Genomic DNA, 12,408 nt, shown 5'->3' on the forward strand with positions numbered 1-12,408 from the left:
TACAAGAAAAAGATTTTTAAGATGTCTTAAATAGAGAAATACTTTATGCGACCTAGGCAGTTGAATGGCTTTTAGCAATTGTAATTTTTAAACTACTGTCTATTGGTGCTGCTTCAGCGTCTGCACGAGTAAATCTAACGCATCTGTATTTCATCTTTATTGCAGTGTGCAGTGTTTGGAGCCATTGTGAGGAAGTAATCACAGTATTTGGTAGTTAATGGTTTGAAAGTGTCGTCATTTCCATCATATATATATTCATCCACGAGAGAGATAGCCCACAGACCATCGTCAGGCTGGTTCGTGAGTATTCCTCACCAATGTGGAGAGTTACAAGGGAGGAATCGCAGAGGAGAATCGGAGAAATGGCTGCTCGTTGCTTCGTAGGTTCACTTAGTCAGCGCACTTCATTCGGTGACAAACACGTAGCGCGGAAGTGCTTAACACGAAATAACGGTTAAGAAGAACAAGAAAATTCTGTCAATGTCATTTCTTCTTTTCTTGCTTTAACATGAAACAATAATTGCTTAATATGAAAGTATATCGCTTCTCGAACAAAGAAATGTGCATGGTTCCTGCTGTCGCAACGTCACCCAGGCTTACTGATTTTTTTCGTCTGACCAACGAAATGAACAGTGGTTGCTACTGTTGTTCCTATGTTACCACTTGTTTTGGTTACGGCCATTTCAAAACACTTCAGTCAGTTGCGTAATTGTGTGATGGGTGTATCGCAGTCTGTTAACACAGTATCAAAATCAGAGAGTTTTGTGTAAAATTATGTTTCGTGTTTTTTTCTTTTGTATTTTAAGTGCAGGTACTGTAAATTAACAGTTTTATGTGAAATGGCATAGAAACAAGCACGAAAGTAAGCTGATATTTTCCTTGAAAGGAAGATAGAGCCGCTTAAGGCAACTGTTAAGAAACGGAGTGGAAAAATGGCAATCTGTAAAGTTTCCAGAATGAGATTTTCACTCTGCAGCGGAGTGTGCGCTGATATGAAACTTCCTGGCTGATTAAAACTGTGTGCCGGGCCGAGACTCGAACTCGGGACCCTTTCAATCTGTAAAGTGCTTCTGACTGAAAACTCTACACTATTAAATACGGACGACACTTAGAGATGAAATTGCGGGAAGGTTTGAGGGCAGTGTGTTAGTGCTAAAGAAAAAATTTAAGACAAAGGCCGGAAACGAAGATGTAGACACCACGTTTGGTTCAAAGAAGCTGTCTCAGAATGCTCCTATATCAGAAACTTTATTGTTGAAAGAACTTTTTTATTTTAATTTTATGGAAATCCTTGCCAGTTGGAATCTTTCAAGAAAAGGAACGGCGTAGTGTTTAAAATTGTTTGCTAGAAACTACACAGATTTTACTGGATATGACCACAGTCTGCCTCCAATATTTGAAGAATATTACGTGAGAGATGTCTCCCACGCTGATAGGAAACTGGCGTATTTTGCCTCAGTTTATCCAACATAACTTTATCGTTGAAGGGACAATCATGTTTAGGGGAGAAAATCTATAAGGAATGAACTACAGTACTGATGAGATGCAAATGTAAACCACGTTCTTTTAAAAATATGAGAGAACTACCAATCGAACATACGGAGATTAAAGCACGATATATGGGGAGCGCTATGTTCACCGATTAGATTCTCAATATGGTTAAACCATAACAGATTACTTTCACAAATTGTCAATAACATACTGTATATGGACATTCAGTGTTAATGTCTTAAAGAGTGTCGTTATCCCTTGTATGCTGTTCATTTGTTTGAAATAAAATTGTAATTAATTATTTAGCAGCTAGTTAATTACGACCCCATGGTCATTATCATTCTAAAATCACAATAAAAATTACAGCGTGTTTTATTCCTCAGATCTGTTTGGGAGAAAGCAATGTGTGATGTACGTAATAAGAGTTACGAAACGAATATTCTGTATCAGTTTCCTCACGTTTATTGAGTGCTTGAGCACATTACCCGGTACCCCGCAAGGTAATGAAACATAATGAAATAATGTGTTTATTTCAATGCGAAAGAATACCTGTGATGCCCTGCTTAATCATGACACCTCAACCCATTTGCTATGTAAGTCTAAGATGGAAGGTCATTTATAAATTATACAGAGTGGTCAGAAACAGTTTGTACTTATTAGATGTTTGCAGGGAAAACTGTACTAAGAAACAATTGTGAACAAAAAGTTCGATAGGTTGCGCAGTTTCCGAGTTATTTACCATTGAAGTTACCCAATCAGCCCTTTGCGGGTGCAAATTCAAGCGTTCCCCCCTCCCCCCCCCCCCTTCCCTCGCCATATACAATTAGTGTCAGCTGTTCTCATAGCCTTGATGAGCGCACGAGACTGCTCTGATTTCGCCTCTGGTTCGAACCTGACTATCGTTCAATGTCCAATTTTTGTATCGCTCTCTTGTTCAGTTTCAGGAACCTATCGAATTTTTTCTTAACTATTATTTCTCAACACAATCTACCCTGCAACACTCTAACAAGTTTTTAGGCGGTTTCTGATCACCTGTACAGAGCTATTCAAATACACCTTCACAAACTGACATGGCAGATCGAGCATAGAGCGAGGATCTGTAATGACGAAGGAAATGGGGGTAGCAAACGCCACGGGAGGGCGCTATGGTCACGAGATGGGAGCTTCACATCGAGTGTCTTCTTAACCCATGAGGCTGCGTTCCCAGTCTAGCGTCTGATGAGCGCATAGAACCCGCATGCTACATGTACGCATGCCTCACAACACAAACGGGCTAGCATCGTCGGGCCATACATTCTCCCGCACCAACTAGATGGTCGCACGTATCTCGTATTCCTACGAGAGGTTCTAACGGACGTGTTGAATGATGTTCCCACGCCTATTCGCCGCCGCACTCGATTTCAGCACGACGGAGGCTCCGGCAATTTAGGAGACATCTGACGGCACGTTTGCACGCAACCTTTCCCAGCCGCCGGATTGGTCGCGATGGACCAGTCGCATGGCTACCACGATAACTCAGTATGTTCGCAATCAGTTTTCTGCTTTGATGGTATCTGAAGGGCTGTGTGTATGAAACATCTGTTACATCGCCAGAGGACCTAGTAGGTAGTATTTTTGCGGCAGCAGGATGTCTTCGAGATACACCACGTATCTTTGAGAGAGTGCGCCATTCAATGCAGCAGCAATGTCAGGCCTGTGTTGATGTACCTGGACGAAACTTTGAACAGCTCTCGTAGTAATTTGTAACATGTGAAGAAATAACGGCAACGCAATTTAGTAGCCCGGATGGTCTTCGCAACACCCGACTCCTATGTGGTTACGCTCCCTGTTGGATGCCTGACGTGTCGTCTCAGTTTGTAAACGTGTTTTTGAATCATCCTGTATAGCAAAATGGCTCTGAGCACTATGGGACTTAACATCTATGGTCATCAGTCCCCTAGAACTTAGAACTACTTAAACCTAACTAACCTAAGGACATCACACACATCCATGCCCGAGGCAGGATTCGAACCTGCGACCGTAGCAGTCTCGCGGTTCCGGACTGAGCGCCTAGAACCGCTAGACCACCGCGGCCGGCTCCTGTGTAGCAGAAATGGGAATGGTGCTAATATGAAACTGTGAGGAACACCAATGGTAATCTGTCCCGACTCAGAAAAATATTCGTTAAACTGCAAGAGGCTCAGTTAAATATGGAGGTTGTAAGTAGGCTGTTTGTGTTTTTATGTTAGTAACGTCACGTAGCGCTCTGTATGAAAATCACTTACTGTGCTGTGTGAAGTCTGTGGCTGGTTGGACTCATTGTTGGACTATTTGCTATTGTAGTGTTGGGCAGTTGGATGTGAGCCACTAGCAGTGGTGGATGTGGGGAGAAAGATGGCAGAATTTTGAGAGCGGACGATTTGGAAGTGTGTCCGTCAGAAAGAGTAAATTTGTAATACTGGATATCATGAACTGATATATTTGAACATTATTAAGGTAAATACATTGTTGTTCTCTATCAAAATCTTTCGTTTGCTAACTATGCCTATCAGTAGTTAGTGTCTTCAGTAGTTAGAATCATTTATTCAGCTGGCAGTATTGGCGCTCGCTGTATTACAGTAGTTTGAGTAACGAAGATTTTTGTGAGGAAAGTGATTCATGAAAGGTATAGGTTATTGTTAGCTAGAGCCATTCTTTTGTAGGGATTATTGATAGTCAGATTGCGTTGCGCTAAAAATATTGTGTGTCAGTTTAGTGTTGATCAGAATAAGTAAAGAGAGAAATGTCTGAGTACGTTCAGTTCTGCTCAGCTGTTTGAAAATCAAATAACGTAGAGATTTACCAGCACTGTCATTCATAAATTTTTCTAAGGGGACGTTTCAAGGTAAGCACTTAAGCATTCCCGAAAAAAGTATTGACATTTGCAAAATAGATTGCCTTGGATTATCAAACAAAACAATAGGTGTATATTTGTCGTTAAGATATTTTCAGTACAAGATCAGAGAACAAGTAAATAAGGTGTTCAGTGGAATCCTTATGGAACTGAAATTGCGAGTCACTGAGCAAGCATAGGTTTAGTTGGTAACTTGGTAAATTATAACTTTCTTTTTGTTTGGGGTAGTTGTCATCCATAGCAATTTCTTTTGCATTAGTTTGTTTATGTCTTCCTTCTGAAGTATCACCATATCCACATGCTTTTCGTTTACTAGAAATGAATGGATTTATAAATCTCATATGGCAGTACAGGGTGACCATAGATTCCCACTACCATTTCAAAAAAGCATAACTTAGAAACTATAGAGAAGGAGTATCATGATCTGTTGTTTAGCAGCTCTCAGAGCTTTTTTTCTGTTCTGTCAGAATTTCAATGTCTGCTTCTCGCGTCTCTCGTACAAGATCAAGACCATATTCGTGTTCTGCCCATGCGCTGGTCAGCACTGCAGCAACAAATGGTGAAATGAGTGTGAATTTCAATGGGGCCAGACTGCTTACGTCATCGGTCCCTAGACCTACACACTACTTAAACTAACTTATGCTAAGAACACACACACACCCTTGCCCGAGGGAGGACTCGAACCTGCGGCGGGAGGTGCCAGTGCAGCATCAATAGGTTTGATTGCTTCATCGATCTGATCACGAGAAATAGCAATCTCATTATCTGGAGGTGTGGACTCGACATCCACGACCTAACTCTGCAAAAAGAAGTCTAATAGCGTGACATCGGGTGAGCGCGGTGGCTAAGCGATGGGCCCATCATAATCCCATCAACCTCTCAAGAAAATTCTTAGTCAACGCGTCCAGAATGTTCCAATTCCATTGTGTGTGTGTGTGTGTGTGTGTGTGTGTGTGTTAAGGGGGGGGGGCGGGAGCGCCCCATCATGCTGGAAGGTGATGGAGAGCTCCAGTTTACTGATCTCCGGCAACAGAAACTCTTCGAGCATGTGTATGTAAACATTTCCCATTATGCTTTTCTCAGTGAATAAAAATGGGTACATCATCCCATTATGCAATGGTTCACTGGGGCTGTCACGGATGTGTTCACGTGCGTTGCGATGATGTTACTGAAAGTAACATTATCAGGATCGAGAAACCTCACAATTGGAATAAATGACCAATCTGTGAAGGGAAAACAAATATGTAGGTACACACATATAAATCATTTACCAGGGAGGTATTAAGATCCTGAACAAAATAGGAACATTTGGCCAATAAAGCTTTCAGCTGCCTCTTAGTGATATAAGAACGTTCCACAACGCAATTTTAATCGCTACCGTGGGGAAAGACAGCACAGACGTACCCCAACGCCTGATCAGCGCGCACTGAACAACACCAACTGGGGCGCTGCTGGTCTCACTGGGCTTACTAGCGCTGGACATAACAATAAGGAAGAGAGATTGGTTCAAGAAGGGTGTATGTGATAAGGTATAGCTGATACTGGGCACGACACTCACGTCAAATTAGGAAATAAAGGTATGCATTAACAGAGAATGGCCAGAAAGATCAAGTATGTCATACTTCTTCCTTCCTTCCGACCACACACTGCCTGTCGAATAATCATCCATCCTGCTTTTATCTTTACTTCTGAAGTTTTTCCCCTCTACAGCTCCCTCGAACACGGATGTTATTCGCTGATATCTTAACAGATGTCCCGTCATTCTGTCCCTTCTTCTTGTCAGTGTTTTCTATATGTTCCTTTGTTGGCCGATTATGCGGAGAATCTCTTCATTCCCTGCCTTACCTATACACATTACTTTCAACATTCTTCTGTAGCAACGTATCTCAAGTACTTCATTCCGTTCTGTTCTGGTTTTCGTACATTTCATTTTCTACTACCACACTGCGCTATGTTTCAGATGTACATTCTCAGAAATTTCTTGCCAGCTAGTTACTGAGAACACGAAAACGCACCGCAGAGACTTGTGAATGAAGGATCAATCGGAAACCCGGTCCACATCTTCTGGGAGAGTGCCATTAGACAAGATGTTATGGACCTGGATACGAACGTGTTTGGCAATACGACTGTATATGACATAATAAACAACGAAGAGCTCTGGTACACTCTGAATTTTCTGACTGTCAAAATATCAGCTTACGAGCTGCAAGCCTACAGAGCCAAAAGACAAACAAGAAGAGGCCATATATCACGACAACGAGACGAATCATAGCAGAGAATTGACCTACAACAATCTTCCATGGGTAGCCTGGAGATGGGCTCTGGGGACGATCTTTTGAGACCTGACAGCCATCTCCAAATCTCTTCAACTTCGGATACAACGGCAGTACAGTCCCTGTGAATCCAGAGTTGGGCCTCAGCGCACTGAGGGCTAACTATACGACAAATGAGAAAATCCAGTTTCTTTCTGATGCAAAAGTACGAAAACGTAGTTTAGTGTAGTTATTGTAATATAGTGCAGTCTAGAATTATAAACTTCAAAGTTTGTAATGTAGCTATGTAGCACGGAACAGTAGGCAAGTTACATGTGCTTTCCGGATTCCGAATGAATATAAATTAGTGTCCCATATGGCCAATGAGTAGTATGCATGTTTTTAAAGTTATTTATATTCTTATTCTTTATGTATGTACTTATATCTTTAACACCATAACACCTAATTATATTAATTCATTTGAATTTGTGTTAAATAGTATGTGCTATATTCACAGACATCAACTCATGTAGAATGTATAGTCTGTTCTTGTATCTAGATCACAAACCAGAAGAAAATAACAAATAAATAAATATCCCCAAATTTTAATGCGGCGATTATCCTGTCGAGAAATCTGGAATGTCGCTTCATCTGAAAATAGGCTCGTTTTTGGGTAGCCACTGTCAGTATCTAAGGAGGCTAGTATGCACCACGCGAATGCATACCACACAGGACCATCGTTTGTCTGCACTGGTTAGACCAGTTGCACTTCGTAAAAGGCGTAACCGTTGGTGTAACACTCATGGACAGTTGATCTTGCTCCCTGCAATTCACGTGATGCATAAAGAACTGATTTCTGGGGTTGCGTTGAAATGCAGCTTGCAATCAGTTAACACGTGTTTGACATACGGGGCATCGCCCTCTTCGAGGAATGTCTTTAACACTGCCCGTCTCTTTAAAGTTTTTCAATCACATTATTACGCTTGTTTTTTCCGATGGTACCTTCCCATACTGGCGTCGATAATTCCTCAGTAGCGTTGTCACAGATTTGGATCCTGTATACCAGATAACTCATTGAGCATTCTCCTGGTCAGTCATCATTTTCATGCACTCTGAATCAAATCTGCAACGAAGCACAAAGGAAAAAATCTTTGTGAACTGCGAACCATTCTACAACAAACTATATTTTCTGTCTCTAATAGTTTTCAATTTTTGATTTTTTTGGTATGCTAACGAGACTGTTAAGGACTGCCTCTACTTCTGTAACGTCACTTCATTAATTGTTTACTATTGCATTGATAACTGCTCCTTCGGTTCTTGGTAGAATATTTTGCATATTATGAATGAAACACACACAACACTAGTGTAATATTCTACAGTGTTTATTATTTTGTGACACGAACTGGTTTTCGGCTGTTACGCCATCATCAGGTACAAAGATAAGTATATGGTGCAGTGAAATTTTGTTGGATCGAAGATTTTAAACTAGAGCATGTACATTTTGGAAAAGAGTGGAATATATAAAATTACTTATAACAGTGACAAATTTCGACAATTTCCGTACAGATCAGTCTGGCAGGGCAATATGTACCCGCTTGAAGGAACACCACGGAAGTTGGAAGCTTTGCAGACCATCTCCTTAAAGAAGTTACAACGTGAAACGCGAAGTGTTACATCATATCCACAAAGGAAGGAAGATGAACCGTCTTGAAATTATGGAAATTTATAAACTCATGTCCAGCATCCCAAAGACCAGATACAGTTCACTTACTCACCACTTCTAACTGCAAATACTACTCATAATTCCTTCCAGACCATGTTGTAAATTACCCCTCTTACTCACATGCTCCATTTCCTTTATTTCAGTTACTAAAATTTCTCTCATTGTGTTAAAAAAATTTACTGTGTATAGTCGCAGCTGCATCACTCACCTGCTTAATATCACTGTTATATCTTATCTGTTTGTAATTTATCATCTATTAAAGACCGAGCGAGGCGGCGCAGTGGTTAGCACACTGGACTCGCATTCGGGAGGACGACTGTTCAATCACGTCCGGCCTCTTGATTTAGGTTTTCCGTAATTTCCCTAAATCGTTCCAGGCAAATGCCGGTATGACTCCTTTGAAAGGGCACGGTCGACTTCCTTCCCCATTCTTCCCTAAGCCGATGAGGTCGATGACCTCGCTGTTTGGTCTCTTCCCCCAAACAGTTCAATATATTAAATATAAAATTATTTCGTTCAGCCATATCGTAGGATTATGTCACCAAAACTTATTGTTCAGTTATGTCGTTCTACGTACACCTGTTGTAATTTGTCTACAGTTCAATAGTTCTGTTCAGTTATTTTGTCCTACGTACACCTGTTGTAAATTGTCTACAGTTCAATAGTTAATGTGTCACATGTTGTAAATTACCCCTCTTACTCACATGCTCCATTTCCTTTATTTCGGTTACTTAAATTTCTCTCGTTGTCTTAAATAAAAATTACTGTGTATAATCGCAGCTGCATCACTCACCAGCTTACTATGACTATTATATCATATTTGTTTGTAATTTATGATCTATTAAAGAAAAGATTATTTCGTTCAGCCATATCTTTGGAATATGTCACCAAAGCTTATTGTTCAGTTATGTTGTTCTGCGTACAAATGTTGTAATTTGTCTATAGTTCAATAATTAATGTGTCACATGTTTTATCTTAGTTAAATAATCTTCCATAGCATTTACACTGAAATAATCTCGCTTGTTTTATTCCCATTCTAATATTAACATTTCCACCTCGGGAAATGGAGATACCCCGTACATGCACTAGTTTAAAATCTTTGATCCAAGAAAATTTCGCTGCACCATATACTTGTCTTCGTACCCGACCATGACGTAACAGCCCAAAACCGATTCGTTTAACAAATACCAAATATTAGAATATTACACCAGTGTTATGTGTGTTTCATTCATAATATTTACTATTTGTGCTTCTTATCTATCTCTTGAACTAGACACACAAGCGGAAATTTTCTAGTGAGTGTTCTGCAAGATCTTAAGTATAAAGCTGCTGGGCTACTATCGGTACTTGGTTACTCAAGTTTCTCCACTCTGTTCCCTGTGCCACCGATTCTTCGTCCCCTTTTCCAGCCACATTAGCTATCGCCTTTAGTTCCCACAATTGGAGAGTAGTTCTACTACATCGGAATTCGCGGCTGGTAGCCCAGATATGCATCAGCATTCGCCGATGTGCAGGTGGGCAGCCTCTTGTGACGCTGGGAGGTGTCCTTCTGTGGGCAGCTTGAGCCCCGGGGCGCTTCGCTCGCGAGGTGCGTGCAGGCTGTGCACGTGTGCGTCTGCAGGACACGGCGACGCAGGGAGAGCAGGCCCTGCTGGCGAGGAGACGGCAGAGAGGGGCAGGGGGGAAGGGGGGGGCAGGCGTCGCCTCGGAGCAGCGACGGATCAATGCCTTGTCACTCAGGCGTCCAGGCGGCGACGCTGGCCGGCTGTCGCGCCGCCTAAAGGTGCCCGCTCACGACGACGCCCGCTGGCCGCCTTTTCTGCTTCACTCCAGACACTGTGCGCACCGTATATAGCGGAAGGTAGTGTCGCAGGAGGCCTCGAGCAGTTACTTCAAATGACTTCATCACAGAGTTCTACTCCTTTTAAGGTAAAAACAGGACAAAGGCGTTTTTTAACCTTTGATCTATATCTCTATAAATAGTCAGCCTGCCACCAAGTTGGTTGGTTGGTTGATTTGTGGGAGGTGACCAAACAGCGAGGTTATCGGTCCCATCGGGTTAGGGCAGGTTGGGGAAGGAAGTCGACCGTGTCCTTTCGAAGGAATTATCTTGGCATTTGCGTGAAGCGATTTAGGGTTCAAATGGTTCAAATGGCTCTGAGCACTACGGGACTCAACATCTGAGGTCATCAGTCCCCTAGACTTAGAACTACTTAAACCTAACTCACCTAAGGACAGAAGGACAGCACACACAGCCATGCCCGAGGCAGGATTCGAACCTGTGACCGAAGCAGCATCGCGGTTCTGGACTGAAGCGCCTAGAACCGCTCGGCCATAACGGCCGGCGCTATTTAGGGAAATCACGGAAAATCTAGATCAGTATGGCCGGACGCGGGTTTGAACCATCGTCATCCCGAAATCGAGTCCAATGTGCTACCTAATGCGCCACCTCGCTCGGTACCAAGTTCGACAATGACCTTACCTTTATATATATTCCATGTGATGTCGCAGAGATAAAATTCTCTGTTGGCACTACGATCCTCAATGAAAGTAAAGGAGAATTATAGGGCATCTTAAATGGAATGAACAGTATAGTAAGCACAGCATATGGACAGAGGGTATACCGAAGAAAGACGAAGGTAATGAAGAGCGGCAGAAACATAATTAGCGATAAATACACTCCTGGAAATGGAAAAAAGAACACATTGACACCGGTGTGTCAGACCCACCATACTTGCTCCGGACACTGCGAGAGGGCTGTACAAGCAATGATCACACGCACGGCACAGCGGACATACCAGGAACCGCGGTGTTGGCCGTCGAATGGCGCTAGCTGCGCAGCATTTGTGCACCGCCGCCGTCAGTGTCAGCCAGTTTGCCGTGGCATACGGAGCTCCATCGCAGTCTTTAACACTGGTAGCATGCCGCGACAGCGTGGAAGTGAACCGTATGTGCAGTTGACGGACTTTGAGCGAGGGCGTATAGTGGGCATGCGGGAGGCCGGGTGGACGTACCGCCGAATTGCTCAACACGTGGGGTGTGAGGTCTCCACAGTACATCGATGTTGTCGCCAGTGGTCGGCGGAAGGTGCACGTGCCCGTCGACCTGGGACCGGACCGCAGCGACGCACGGATGCACGCCAAGACCGTAGGATCCTACGCAGTGCCGTAGGGGACCGCACCGCCACTTCCCAGCAAATTAGGGACACTGTTGCTCCTGGGGTATTGGCGAGGACCATTCGCAACCGTCTCCATGAAGCTGGGCTACGGTCCCGCACACCGTTAGGCCGTCTTCCGCTCACGCCCCAACATCGTGCAGCCCGCCTCCAGTGGTGTCGCGACAGGCGTGAATGGAGGGACAAATGGAGACGTGTCGTCTTCAGCGATGAGAGTCGCTTCTGCCTTGGTGCCAATGATGGTCGTATGCGTGTTTGGCGCCGTGCAGGTGAGCGCCACAATCAGGACTGCATACGACCGAGGCACACAGGGCCAACACCCGGCATCATGGTGTGGGGAGCGATCTCCTACACTGGCCGTACACCACTGGTGATCGTCGAGGGGACACTGAATAGTGCACGGTACATCCAAACCGTCATCGAACCCATCGTTCTACCATTCCTAGACCGGCAAGGGAACTTGCTGTTCCAACAGGACAATGCACGTCCGCATGTATCCCGTGCCACCCAACGTGCTCTAGAAGGTGTAAGTCAACTACCCTGGCCAGCATGATCTCCGGATCTGTCCCCCATTGAGCATGTTTGGGACTGGATGAAGCGTCGTCTCACGCGGTCTGCACGTCCAGCACGAACGCTGGTCCAACTGAGGCGCCAGGTGGAAATGGCATGGCAAGTCGTTCCACAGGACTACATCCAGCATCTCTACGATCGTCTCCATGGGAGAATAGCAGCCTGCATTGCTGCGAAAGGTGGATATACACTGTACTAGTGCCGACATTGTGCTTGCTCTGTTGCCTGTGTCTATGTGCCTATGGTTCTGTCAGTGTGATCATGTGATGTATCTGACCCCAGGAATGTGTCCATAAAGTTTCCCCTTCCTGGGACAAAGAATTCA

The sequence above is a fragment of the Schistocerca piceifrons genome, chromosome 1 (genome assembly GCF_021461385.2).
Source record: "Schistocerca piceifrons isolate TAMUIC-IGC-003096 chromosome 1, iqSchPice1.1, whole genome shotgun sequence".
Classification (NCBI taxonomy): Eukaryota; Metazoa; Arthropoda; class Insecta; order Orthoptera; family Acrididae; genus Schistocerca; species Schistocerca piceifrons.